At 42.8% G+C, this 12,324-nt stretch overlaps 1 pseudogene; it reads left to right on the plus strand.

Annotated features, from left to right (window-relative positions):
• The first annotated feature begins 11,696 nt into the window (after nt 1-11,696).
• LOC148356596 (U2 spliceosomal RNA) lies at nt 11,697-11,868 on the plus strand (annotated as a pseudogene).
• Nucleotides 11,869-12,324: the final 456 nt, after the last annotated feature.

The following is a 12,324-nucleotide window of genomic DNA, read 5'->3' on the forward strand; positions in this document are numbered from 1 at the left end:
AAGGACATCCACTACAAAATTATTTTCAAATACAACAATACGTTGCTCCTTCAACTTTGATTTATCGCTTGTTCACTGCTTGACAGATTTTGAATTGAATGGTCTTTATTGTCTTTGATATCAGTGTATCATGCGTTGTGTTTTTGCAGCAGACAGAAAATGTTATCGCGCAGGCAGGTTGTATGTGTGTGTGTTGAGTGACCATGACTGCGCGTACGACTGTGATAGCCTGATGTGTGCTTTCAGACAAACGACGGGGCAGGCACACAAAGCATGACTTTTAGGGGCTTTACATTGAAAATAAATTCATCATTTAAATCGGACTCTGATTAAAATTAGAAGAGCCCAAAAAAATGGTGATCACCAGCGGGTGCTCCGTGGATTATTATCAGGTTCAGCATTAGCGAGGCTGCACGTCAGGCCTACTGCAGCTAGGCTATGTAGCAACTCTCACAAGCCATCCCCTACTAGGCCTGTATCTCAGGTACGCCAGATCCATTACCTGTGAAACAGATGACATAGAGCTACAAGTCATGGAAAACTGCTACATTCAGGAAGGTTGTATTTTAATCATCCCTGAGACCTGGCCAGGACGAAAATACCCGATGCTAGTGTGCAGCTACACAGCGGCTTTCTAAATCACTTTCTCACACGAAAAGGAGAAGCCCTTCAATTTTGTTATACTTATTTATAATGACAGTAAATACAGCTCATCTAACTGCAATTATGTGTTCTTTCCTATGTAGAGCTATAGTCATTTTTTGTTACAGTAGTATGATCTCAGTTGGTCAGGACGTCAATTCAAAATAAGTTTGACCCTTCGGGGCTTTTATGAAGGGTGGATTTTCATGTTTTGCGGGGGGTTTTGGTACCCTTTGACAGCGATGACCGAAGGATTACTCATCTTGCTTTTTCTACAAATTAACAAACATGATCATCATTGTCCATTAGTCAGAAAAATCCCATGAGTAGGGCCCAACAAGACGATAAGTTTAAAATTCTTTACATATAATTCGAAGCGTTTCCCCTTTGAATATGACGTTCTTCCCTTGGAAGGTTTCTTCCATGATCATCTCAATTAACATGGATGTTGCCATTTGCTGAAGCTCTTGTTGTATAGCCAATTGTGGTCAAGTCTCTTAGACACTGTCTGCATCCTGTACTTCCTGCGGAGGATGAGGAGAGCCCACCTGCCCCCACCCTCCCTCATCACATTCTACAGGGGCACCATAGAGAGTATCCTGACCAGCTGTATCTCTGTGTGGTGTGGAGGCTGCAGCGCTACCGACTGGGGTAGTGTGAGGAGGGTAACGAGGACAGCAGAGAAAATAATCGGGACTACACTTCCCTCCATTCAGGACATTGGCCAGAAGCGCTGCCTATCCCATGCTAAGAACATTATCGGGGACCCCTCTCACCCCCATCATGGACTGTTCACTCTGCTAGCCTCTGGGAAGAGGTACTGCAGTGTGCGGTGCAGGACCACCAGGTTCCGCAGTAGTCTAGTCCCCCTGGCCATTAGACTGTTAAATGGTCAATCTAACATATAGTTAACTCAAATCTAAACGGCTGCTAAATCTGACTTTTTGCACTACTGGCAGTTTTTTATAGCTTGCCACTCATTGCACATTTCTCTCTGCACTATGGTAATTACAGCGTTATTGTTACAGTGTTAATGTTACTGTGTACCTGACTTGTTAACCTGACTGCCCATTTTGCACACCTGGTTAGCTACTCTTCTTGCACTATCGGCACTATGGTAAAATACTATACGTAGCCAATTACAATACAACTTTATTTATATCTGTACATTCAAGGAAACTGTGGGGGTCAGATGCATCGACATTTCGTTCTGTATACACGTGTACTAGAATGACAATAAAGTAGATCTGAATCTGAATCTGAATCTGAATCCTGTAGAGTTAACAAAGCCCACTGAGTTCAAAGAGCCTTTATACATTTTTTCCACCGCACCTATCTGCTCTTACGTCACTTTTAGGAACATTGTTCCGGGACATGAAACCCATTAGGTGAAAGGAAACAAGGGGAGAAGAGAGGGTGGTAGGGTTGGAGAGAGTATTTATGCTTGTCATCACAGCTTTCTGTTTGTGTAGCAGGGAAATAGAACACAAAAGAAAAAGCCTGTTTAAAATACAGAGTAAACGCCACCCCGAACTTCCCAAAAATGAAATGAAAAATAATTTATTCATGCGTCTGGGAAATGAACTGACTGAGGCTGCGATCATGACTTTAAGCCAGGAAATGGTGGCAGAGAGTAACAAAGTTATATTTCCTCACATGGTTTCTTTATTTTCTACCACTTGTTTTTACTTTGTTCCTAGGCTGCAGGTGTGCACATTCTTATTAGGATGTTGGTGCTCATCCTTCCTCCAGGCCAGTTTTTGGGTGGGAGTTTGCTCCCCCACATTAAACAGATAGTACTGGATGGCATTAGCAGGAGAAGCTTCTTGAGCTACCTCAGATAGATATTATATATTTTATACAGTGTTGGGCGTGTTACTGAAAAAAAGTAATCAGCTGCAATTATTAGTAACTCCATTTGAAAAGTAATTAAATTGCCACCCAAAAGTAGCCTGTAAATCTTAAAGTTACCATCTCGTTCCAAATTATTGTATATACTTGCATTGAAGCCCTAAAACGTTTTTAAAATAGCCGAATAATGAAAGAAATAAAAGATACCAACGTGTGGACGCGGTAAAACCTTCATATTTCTTTGGCTGGGTTGTGCAATCTTGAGAGCCTGAGTTGTATTTTAATCATCATGGAGACCTGGTTCGATTTGAAGATACCCGATGCTAGCGTGTAGCTAACCAGCCACACTATGAATCGATTTTTTTTGTTCTGAAAAAAGCCCTAAATTTTTTTTGTATAATGACAACGATATTTTCTTAAATTGTGTAACTTTGCACTAAAAGGTGAAGCCCTCAAATCTTGATAGCAATAAAAGGCCATTTAAAAAAATGCCAATGATGTTGAAAGCCCGTGAGAGTTATACCACTTTGAAGGTTACATGGTCTCTAAAGACATCCAGGTTGACCACACATTGTAGGGAAAACACATAGTTTGTGGCACCAATCCCGAATCACACCTTATACAATCCACACAAAATCAAATCGCTGGTGTTATCAAATGGCTTTGAAATAGAATAGCACTATGATGACTTTGCACCAAATGCAATATTCACGACAACACTGTATGTAACATCCCACATGCCGACATTTCTTGTGTAAATACCATGTAAATTATAACTATAGCCTTATCCCCCTTGTTTTATAACCTTATCTTCTCTGTTCCTTTATCTTCTTGGCTCATACCTCATTGTGAATGTGTAAAACTGGAGTGTCATGCCCAATTTCGTTGTCACAATATGTTAACCCATTTTGTAACAATGACAATAAAGGTATATTCTATTCTATTCTATTCTATTCTAGAACATAGTCTACACAACTAAAATTGGGCTTCATTTAATAAAATTCCATTCATCCCAGTATACAATAGACCCTGCTCTTAATCTTTCCTTTCCGTTGTCGTTTCTGATTCTGTAACCATTGAACGGAACGACCAGGCAGGAGAGCGAACAACTGGCACAGAGAATTAAACTCCCTGAGGGAGCGACAGTGTCAGCCAGAGAGAACCAAGATGGAGTAAGCCTTTGTTCCCTACAATAGGCTCCACTTCATCAAGTCCTGAAACACACTGATTGCCCCCTGGACCATTAGGCGAGGAGGTATAAAACAAAGAAAACAGGTCAGCTAGGAAGAAGTATAAAAGCCTCAAGCTTTACCAATGTGACTGTTTGAACGGTCTGATCCAGCACTTTGTTTTTATCTCAGATAAACATGCATCTCTGAGTTTTGGCCCATTTAAATGATAGGGACGGATCCAGTGAGATAAAACAACTGAGGAAGTACCCACCACACATTTCGTCATGCCTACCCAAGCTCACCAGCTTAACTTTCTTAGCTGTTATTGCAATTTACTGTGACAAGGATACGGCATATCATTGATGACATCAACTATGACCGAGTGAATCCTGTGTTTAGGACACAATTAGGGTGGGTTTTCTTTGGGTTTTATCAGCTTGTAATGCCTTTTGTACCTTTTTCAAACATTTCTCAAACTGATACTAAAAAATGAAACTTTGTGAAACACACCTAACCAAATGATGACAAGTTTTTACAGGATTAATTTGAACATAATACATGAAAAGTGCTCTATGGAGTTTGGAACTTTTTTACTCGCTGAAGCCATTTGCTAGTTTGGCAGAAGCTAGAAAGTAGGTGCAGTTCTTGGACGCATTTGAATTAACACTTCCTTTTTCATCTTTTTTGGAGTTTGGGTTGATGTTTGTTACTTTTAACATTTTCATGCTACACTAAGAAAGAACTGCAATGACGAGTGAATGGTCCATCCCACCCCTCCTCCCTCTTTCCTCCTACCTAAGGTTTTGCGTTTGCAGCTTTGCTTAAAGTAAGATAAAAGACGCTGCAGTGGCAAAAAAAGCTCTTTGAACTCAGTGGGGCATTATTAACAAATTTTTGTATGAAAATGTATTCTACTTTCAATTTTTAAAGGAAACTTCAAACGACGCACCGCACCAATGAATAATCTAATAGTGTACTTTATGAGGATGTGCACACTAATATAAATACCTTTGGAGGTCAATGAAGTTGGCAACAATGTTGTTTGTAGCCTTCTCTGATGACACATTGAAGTAAACATCGACAGATTGACTGTGTCACAACAAAGGCTGAGTAAACATGCTACCTACCTGGAGTGACACTTATTACGTTGCCAGTAGTAGACAACTGTCGGGACCTGCTAGGGGTAGCGTGGAAGCACAGAGCTAACACACGGATTAGTGCAGCAAAGGATCTCTTATTTGGACAGGGTTTGGTACACTGGGAGTCAGAAATAGGCAACAGTACCAAAATCACCAGAGGCAGCAGTCGTGGTCCAGAGACAGGCAAAGGGTGATCCGGTTAAACAGTATAAATGGTCGGCAGGCGGTACTCGTGGTCAGGAAACGAGGTAAGGGTTCGGTACACTGGAATTAAGCAAGGCTGTGACAAGATGGCCTGGAACGTGACAAAAGAGGCAACAAACTAGCACCAAGCCTGAAATCAGGAGTGCTTGAAAAGTGAGCAGGAGAGGTCATGGAGGACAAAAAAAGGCAAGGTAAAGTGAGAGGTGGAGACAGAAAAAATCAAACATGACTTCAGGACTGTGACACTAACAATAACAGAGAGTTCTCTACAATTGTGATCCCTCTAAATCAGGGGCTGTTAACCTTTCTGAATCTGAGAGCTACTTCTTTGTTACTGCAGGGGTAACAGTTTGAAATGAATTTTTAAATAGCAACTGATGTCATTATCGTGTTGTTATTAAGTTATTATTATTATTATTATTATGTCATTACCAGGTGAAAATAAGCACTGTCAACTACTTAAATATTTTTAATAAAGACACCAATCATGTAAATGATTTCTCACGCAAGTAAGAACATTAAAATTCCTATAAAATTGCTATGAACCATTACTGGTGAACTATTTTCAAAACTAGTCAGTGGGCTACTCTGGTGCTCTTAGTGGGCACCACATTAGAGACTCCTGCTCAAAATGACATAAGTAACCAAATGAGACATGAAATTAAATGAAATGATCTGCATTTATATAGCGCTTTTCAAGTCAATGACTTCCCAAAGCGCCTTACAGTGTGCTTCACATTTCCCAATACCGGCCTTGTATTCCAGCCATGTAAGACGCTAACCTGCTTATTGGGGTTCAGTGTCTTACTCAAGGACACTTCGACATGCAACACGGACAAGCCGGGATTCGAACTGGGATCCCTTGCGCCTGAGCTACTGCCGCTACTGTTCATGCTACGTTTGAAAAGTATCTTTTGCGGCATGAAGCTTGTGGGTGTTATTTATTGCCGGAATGAAACTCATGTAGGGGTCACAACATTAAAACGCGTACACAGGATTTACTCACTAAAACATGTGCTTTCATTCTGTATTGTTGTTAAGGTTTATGTCAAAATTGATTCCATTCTAGTACCTACTTTGTATCTCCTACCCTACTCAGAATACCCCTCTCACGCTAGTTTTGTAGGTGCCAAATTAACAGTACCGTATTTTCCGCACTATAAGGCGCACCGTGTTATAAGGTGCACTTTCAATGAATGATGTATTTTTAAACTTTTTCCACACATAAGGCGCACCCCATTATAAGGTGCTATAAGTGCATGCTGGTTTAAGATCAGGTAATTGTGCAATTTTGTAATTGTAATCCTGTGCAGTCCTTCAAGACATTTTTGTGATTAAGGGCGTCATAAATAAATGTGACTTAACTTGGCTTGGCTACAGTAGAGGATGTAGTTAGGTTATGCAACCGTTAGATGGTGCTGCGCTAAAGGGAATGTCAACAAAACAGTCAGATAGGTCAGTCAAACTTTATTAATAGATAACAAACAAGCTTTCCACAAATCCATTCACTCCCAAAATGAATAAACAGCTGTTTTATTATTTTCTCTGAGGTAAAGCATTTTCGTGACACATCTTTAACATCTTTGAACAACAGCAAGGCATAACATTTTACTTTTCCTCCATTTAGTCCTCACGCAAAAAAAAACGTCTGATACTGTTATGGTAAATTAAACGTTGCAATATAGTGACACTCGTAATGTGCACAGACAACAAGTGCAAAACAATAACAGTAAAGCAATAACATAATAACTGTAAAATGTAAAACGTTGTAGTGGGTTTTACATAATTCACCCATGGAACCATTGTTCAGTTAGCGAGTTCCTAGGGGGACTCTTAATTCTGCTGGCTCGAGCTACTCTCGTGTTTGATTCATTAATGTTGAACTCTCTCGCTGCTGCTCTATTCCTGTGTTCTACTGCGTGACTGATCGCCTTGAGTTTAAACTCTGCGTTGTAAGCGTGTCTCTTAATAGGAGCCATTTCAAGGTCTTTATACAAACGCACAAATAAAAGAGAATCGTTGTTTAATATTTCCCAGTATGCACAGCGCATTTCTTCTTCTACGCAAAAAATGGAGTCGGTGGCTGCTTACCGTAAGTTGCGAGACCTTGTAATTCAATATTGATCCGTATATAAGGCGCATAGTCAGTTTTTTTTTTTAAATCTAGTTTTATGTGCGCCTTATAGTGCGGAAAATACGGTAATCCTTTTTGTGATTATGATAAACTGCTCTACATCGAACAAAGAGACATCTCATCTAGCTAAAATAGGTAATCGACTACTCCATTGAGCTGTTAGCTGCGGTGTGTTGAAGAACATAAATTTTGATACGCCAACTGCAATTGCCGCAATCAATTTATTACTATTAATCTCTTCTGGAAGTATACCCGATAGTAAATGAGGCCCACCTGTTTGTGGGATTAAGACGGGTGAACATGGCACCTGCAAGAGGAGCGGGTGCATTTCTTTTTGGCAACGGCGGAAAACGGAACAGACTGTACTCATCCTGAACGTCCACGCTCATTCTCGCGGTCATCCATCACCCGGCGACTCTCACATCATTAAAGTGAAAAAACCTGTAACGGTTGACACAAGCAGAGCTTTTTATGGCTCAAAACCAGAGAGTCAATGTATGCGTTTGTTTAAACGGGGTTAAATCAAGCAGAATATTCCGCAAACATGAAGTCAGTTCTCATTTTGCATTTACTTCTTTTTCTTATTAACTTTGAGAAAGACTAATCAGAAGAAAATGGAAGCGTAATGATGCATTTGCGTGTCTGTGTGCGTGGGTGACAAGGTTGTCAAGGACTGACGGAATGAGAGAAAGGGGAAGTTTGAGATACATGAGTCATTGTTGAGAAATTACATTTACAGTGCAGTTATGTAATCTACCTATGCAAGCATCATAAGGCACTCAGCATCTCCATTCTTTGCACCCCCACAAAAAACACCCTGCTCTTCAGTCTGCTGCTATCTCACTGCAGAACATTCTGCAAGGACGACTAAAGCATAATTTTATCCTTACGGATTGCCAACTGCACTAGCCATGACGTTCATTTGTGCCAACATATCTAAGTTAATATGGGGGAAAGACTGCAGAGTCGCGGTGAACCAAAGAAATTTCACTGATGGATGCTCCCCACTGAGGCAGAAAGTATTCAGGTGGGCTTCGTATGTCTCATCAACCTTTTGGCCTGCCTGTCCTTTTATTGACGCTGACTGAAACTTTTGAAGCACGCTTATACAGTACTTGTCCGTCTCTTTGCAAGCCAGCAGTTTTCCAGATGAGGTGTTTGAAAAACCACACGTTTTTTTTTTTTCCAAAGCTAAGCCTCGAGCTGTTTAGATGCAATCAAGTGTGCTTTTGAAATAATTCCTCAATTGACGGATTGGGTTCTTTAAGTACATTTTATGCAACATGGGCGTTAACATGAAGGGAATGCAGGGGTGCTGAGAGTGCCGACCCACGTAAACGTGCTGTCCATGTCACGGTCGCCGTGGCGACCAGTCTGCCGCGCCTCCGAACTCAAGCTGTAGCAGATCAGCTGATTGCTGGTCTGCTACTTAAGGCTGGGTTGTGGGTTTGGCGGGCGCTGGCTCATTACACATTCCCCGGTCTGTTATGCCTTGTCCTGTTCTAGTTTAAAACATTGTCCGTTCCGTTATGCCTTGTCCTGTTTAGTTGAGTTGGAAGAAACAACTGTTTGTTTTGTCATGTCCCAGAGTTTTGGACAACTTTTATTTTGGTGAATAAAAGTTTTGGATCGTTACGCAATTGAGTTCTCCCTTCCTGCCTCCTGCCTCCGTTCCGGTCCGGTCACCCCTTCCACTCCACCTCGCCTCGTGACAGAATGAGCCAGCCACGACTAGAACTCAGCGAACGATCCCAGCGCGACTTGGGGAGAGCTGGAGAACGCAGTTTGGCAAGCGCCCACTGAGGTAACCTTCCCTGCCCGTTCGAACCACGGCCCCGCCCGTCTTGGCCATTGCTGTGCCTCGAATGGGGTCCCAGGAAGAATTGACGCCTGCCAGTTCGACTCTCATGCCTGCCTGCCCGACTCCCGTGCCGATTGCCTGCTATTCCGTCTCCCCGGCGTGCCAGTCCGACTCCGACTCCGCTGCCCGTCGGGCCGACTCCGACTCCGCTGCCTGCCGGGCCGACTCCGACTCCGCTGCCTGCCGGCCCGACTCCGACTCCGCTGCCTGCCGGGCCGACTCCGACTCCGCTGCCTGCCGGGCCGACTCCGACTCGGCTGCCTGCCAGTCCGACTCGGCTGCCTGCCAGTCCGACTCGGCTGCCTGCCAGTCCGACTCGGCTGCCTGCCAGTCCGACTCTGCTGCCTGCCAGTCCGACTCTGCTGCCTGCCAGTCCGACTCTGCTGCCTGCCAGTCCGACTCTGCTGCCTGCCAGTCCGACTCTGCTACTCCTGTTTTGCCGGTTCTGATTTTGACTCGCCTGTTTTGCCGGTTCTGATTTTGACTCGCCTGTTTTGCCGGTTCTGATTTTGACTCGCCTGTTTTGCCGGTTCTGATTTTGACTCGCCTGTTTTGCTGGTTCTGATTCTGACTCGCTTGTTTTTTCCGGTTCTGATTCTGTCTCTCGCCTGTTTTTGCCGGTTCTTATTCCGTCTCTCGCCTGTTTTTGCCGGTTCTGATTCCGTCTCTCGCCTGTTTTTGCTGGTTCTGATTCCGTCTGTCCTCTGTGTTTGCCGGTTCTGATTCCGTCTGTCCTCTGTGTTTGCCGGTTTTGATTCCGTCTGTCCTCTGTGTTTGCCGGTTCTGATTCCGTCTGTCCTCTGTGTTTGCCGGTTCTGATTCCGTCTGTCCTCTGTGTTTGCCGGTTCTGATTCCGTCTGTCCTCTGTGTTTGCCGGTTCTGATTCCGTCTGTCCTCTGTGTTTGCCGGTTCTGATTCCGTCTGTCCTCCGTGTTTGCCGGTTCTGATTCCGTCTGTCCTCCGTGTTTGCCGGTTCTGATTCCGTCTGTCCTCCGTGTTTGCCGGTCCTGATTCCGTCTGTCCTCCGTGTTTGCCGGTTCTGATTCCGTCTGTCCTCCGTGTTTGCCGGTTCTGATTCCGTCTGTCCTCCGTGTTTGCCGGTTCTGATTCCGTCTGTCCTCCGTGTTTGCCGGTTCTGATTCCGTCTGTCCTCCGTGTTTGCCGGTTCTGATTCCGTCTGTCCTCCGTGTTTGCCGGTCCAGTTTGCCTGCCGGACCCCCCCCAACCCTGCCGAGCGTCGAACTATTCCGGGGCGTGAGGTAGTATTTTTTTTCTTTTTTGGGGACCTCAGGAGCTGTCCCTTAAAGGGGGGGCTCTGTCACGGTCGCCGTGGCGACCAGTCTGCCGCGCCCCCGAACTCAAACTGTAGCAGATCAGCTGATATCTGGTCTGCTACTTAAGGCTGGGTTGTGGGTTTGGCGGGCGCTGGCTCATTACACATTCCCCGGTCTGTTATGCCTTGTCCTGTTTTAGTTTAAAACATTGTTCCGTTCTGTTATGCCTTGTCCTGTTTAGTTGAGTTGGAAGAAACAACTGTTTGTTTTGTCATGTCCCAGAGTTTTGGATCGTTACGCAATTGAGTTCTCCCTTCCTGCCTCCTGCCTCCGTTCCGGTCCGGTCACCCCTTCCACTCCACCTCGCCTCGTGACAGTCCACCCAAAGAAAACTGGATGTTGTTCTGACTGTATACATTCATATAATATACGTATGTCAGTGTACACTACTGTGGACACTCCCTTGTCCTACAGCACACAATGCCAGCTCAGTCCCCAAGGAGGGAGCAGTACCTCGTAGCAGGGAGATGTTAATCCCTCGGTGTCCAGGTTTCAACTGAGCCAAAACGCAACTCTCAGTCACCTTCAGTAGTTTAGACAGTACTATTCTTTGTCTTTGAAAATTGTTTGCAATAAGATTAAAAGTGACACTCCGGGATATAGATAGATAGATAGATAGATAGATAGATAGATAGATAGATACTTTATTCATCCCCGAAGGGAAATTCACTTTTAAAAAGCCAATACTTTTTATTATAGGATTGATAGGCCACATTTACAAGGTAGGGCTTGTTGACTGGCCTAAGATGAAAGTGCATAGGAATATAGTGCAATGAAAATAATGCAGAGATAAGCAGCAGCAGCATTGTGTGAAAATAAAAATAATTAAATAAAATATGAATATACATTATATATATATATATATATATATATATATATATATATATATATATATATATATATATATATATATATACACACACATTTTCTGTGCTTCTTGTGTGCTTTGTGTTCTGTCAAAAAAAATGTTAAAAAAACAAAAAACATTAATAAGCTACCCATGTTGCATTTTAAATTTTCAATGCACAAGACAGTACATGTCGTATTTCCATTGAAACAAATATACAATAAAACAAGAAATGTAAACAAGAAAAAATGGATAAGCTTATGCGCACCCGACTCAATGGGATTGGAATAGTGCTGATCGATGATCTGCTAGTTGTGGTGTCAAGGAATTTTTCGATGCCATTCCTGCTACTTTTCTGGCATCTTGTGTGAATTGCTTGTTCACGATCTGTAGGCATGATGTTTGTTTCAGCCATTCCTTTATTGGCTGTGCCTCCCAAGTATATTTGATCACTGAACTGTTCTTTTTTTTTGTCTTTGTACTTCCTGCAAGCTGAAAATAATGCCAGGACCTTAACTTGGCCTTTTGCAAGGCTTTGATGCTAGATCCTTAGCTTGGCCTTGTGTACTTTCTATGAAGTCACTATCTTTGATTTTTGCATTTCGGAGATGGAATATGAGCTTGCTTTGTCCACTCCACGCATCGGCCCGGTATAGCAGTACCTCCGGGAACGGTGCATTCGCAATGATCGCAGCAAGGCTTTAGGGCTAGGACCTTAGCTTGGCCTTTTGGCTGAGAGTAAGTGTCCCGGCTCCTAGGCTTTGTAGCGTATTATGAACTGACCGATAACGGATAATGGATAATGAATAACGAAGATAGATCAATAACCCTTAAAAACCCCCCCCACAAGTCAGTCATTCTAGATAACAAGTGATGATGAAACAAGATCATAGTCCCCTCTGAAGCAGCCACCAAAATTTTGTAATACAATTTAAGCTGTGAGAATACAATTCAAAACAGGAAAAAATGTGAACTTTATTCCTTGTTATTTTTACTTTAATGATAAAGGAATTCTAGGATCGTGTGATACTGGTTAATTTTACTTCAACCAAGTCATATTTTTTAATAATTTCAGTAAGGAATAGGGTTGAGCAATGCTGGGTATTTGGGTAATTATCATATTGAAGTAAAAACATATTA

The sequence above is a fragment of the Urocampus carinirostris genome, chromosome 11 (genome assembly GCF_059441175.1).
Source record: "Urocampus carinirostris isolate Australia breed hairy pipefish chromosome 11, RoL_Ucar_1.0, whole genome shotgun sequence".
In the NCBI taxonomy this organism is placed as follows: Eukaryota; Metazoa; Chordata; class Actinopteri; order Syngnathiformes; family Syngnathidae; genus Urocampus; species Urocampus carinirostris.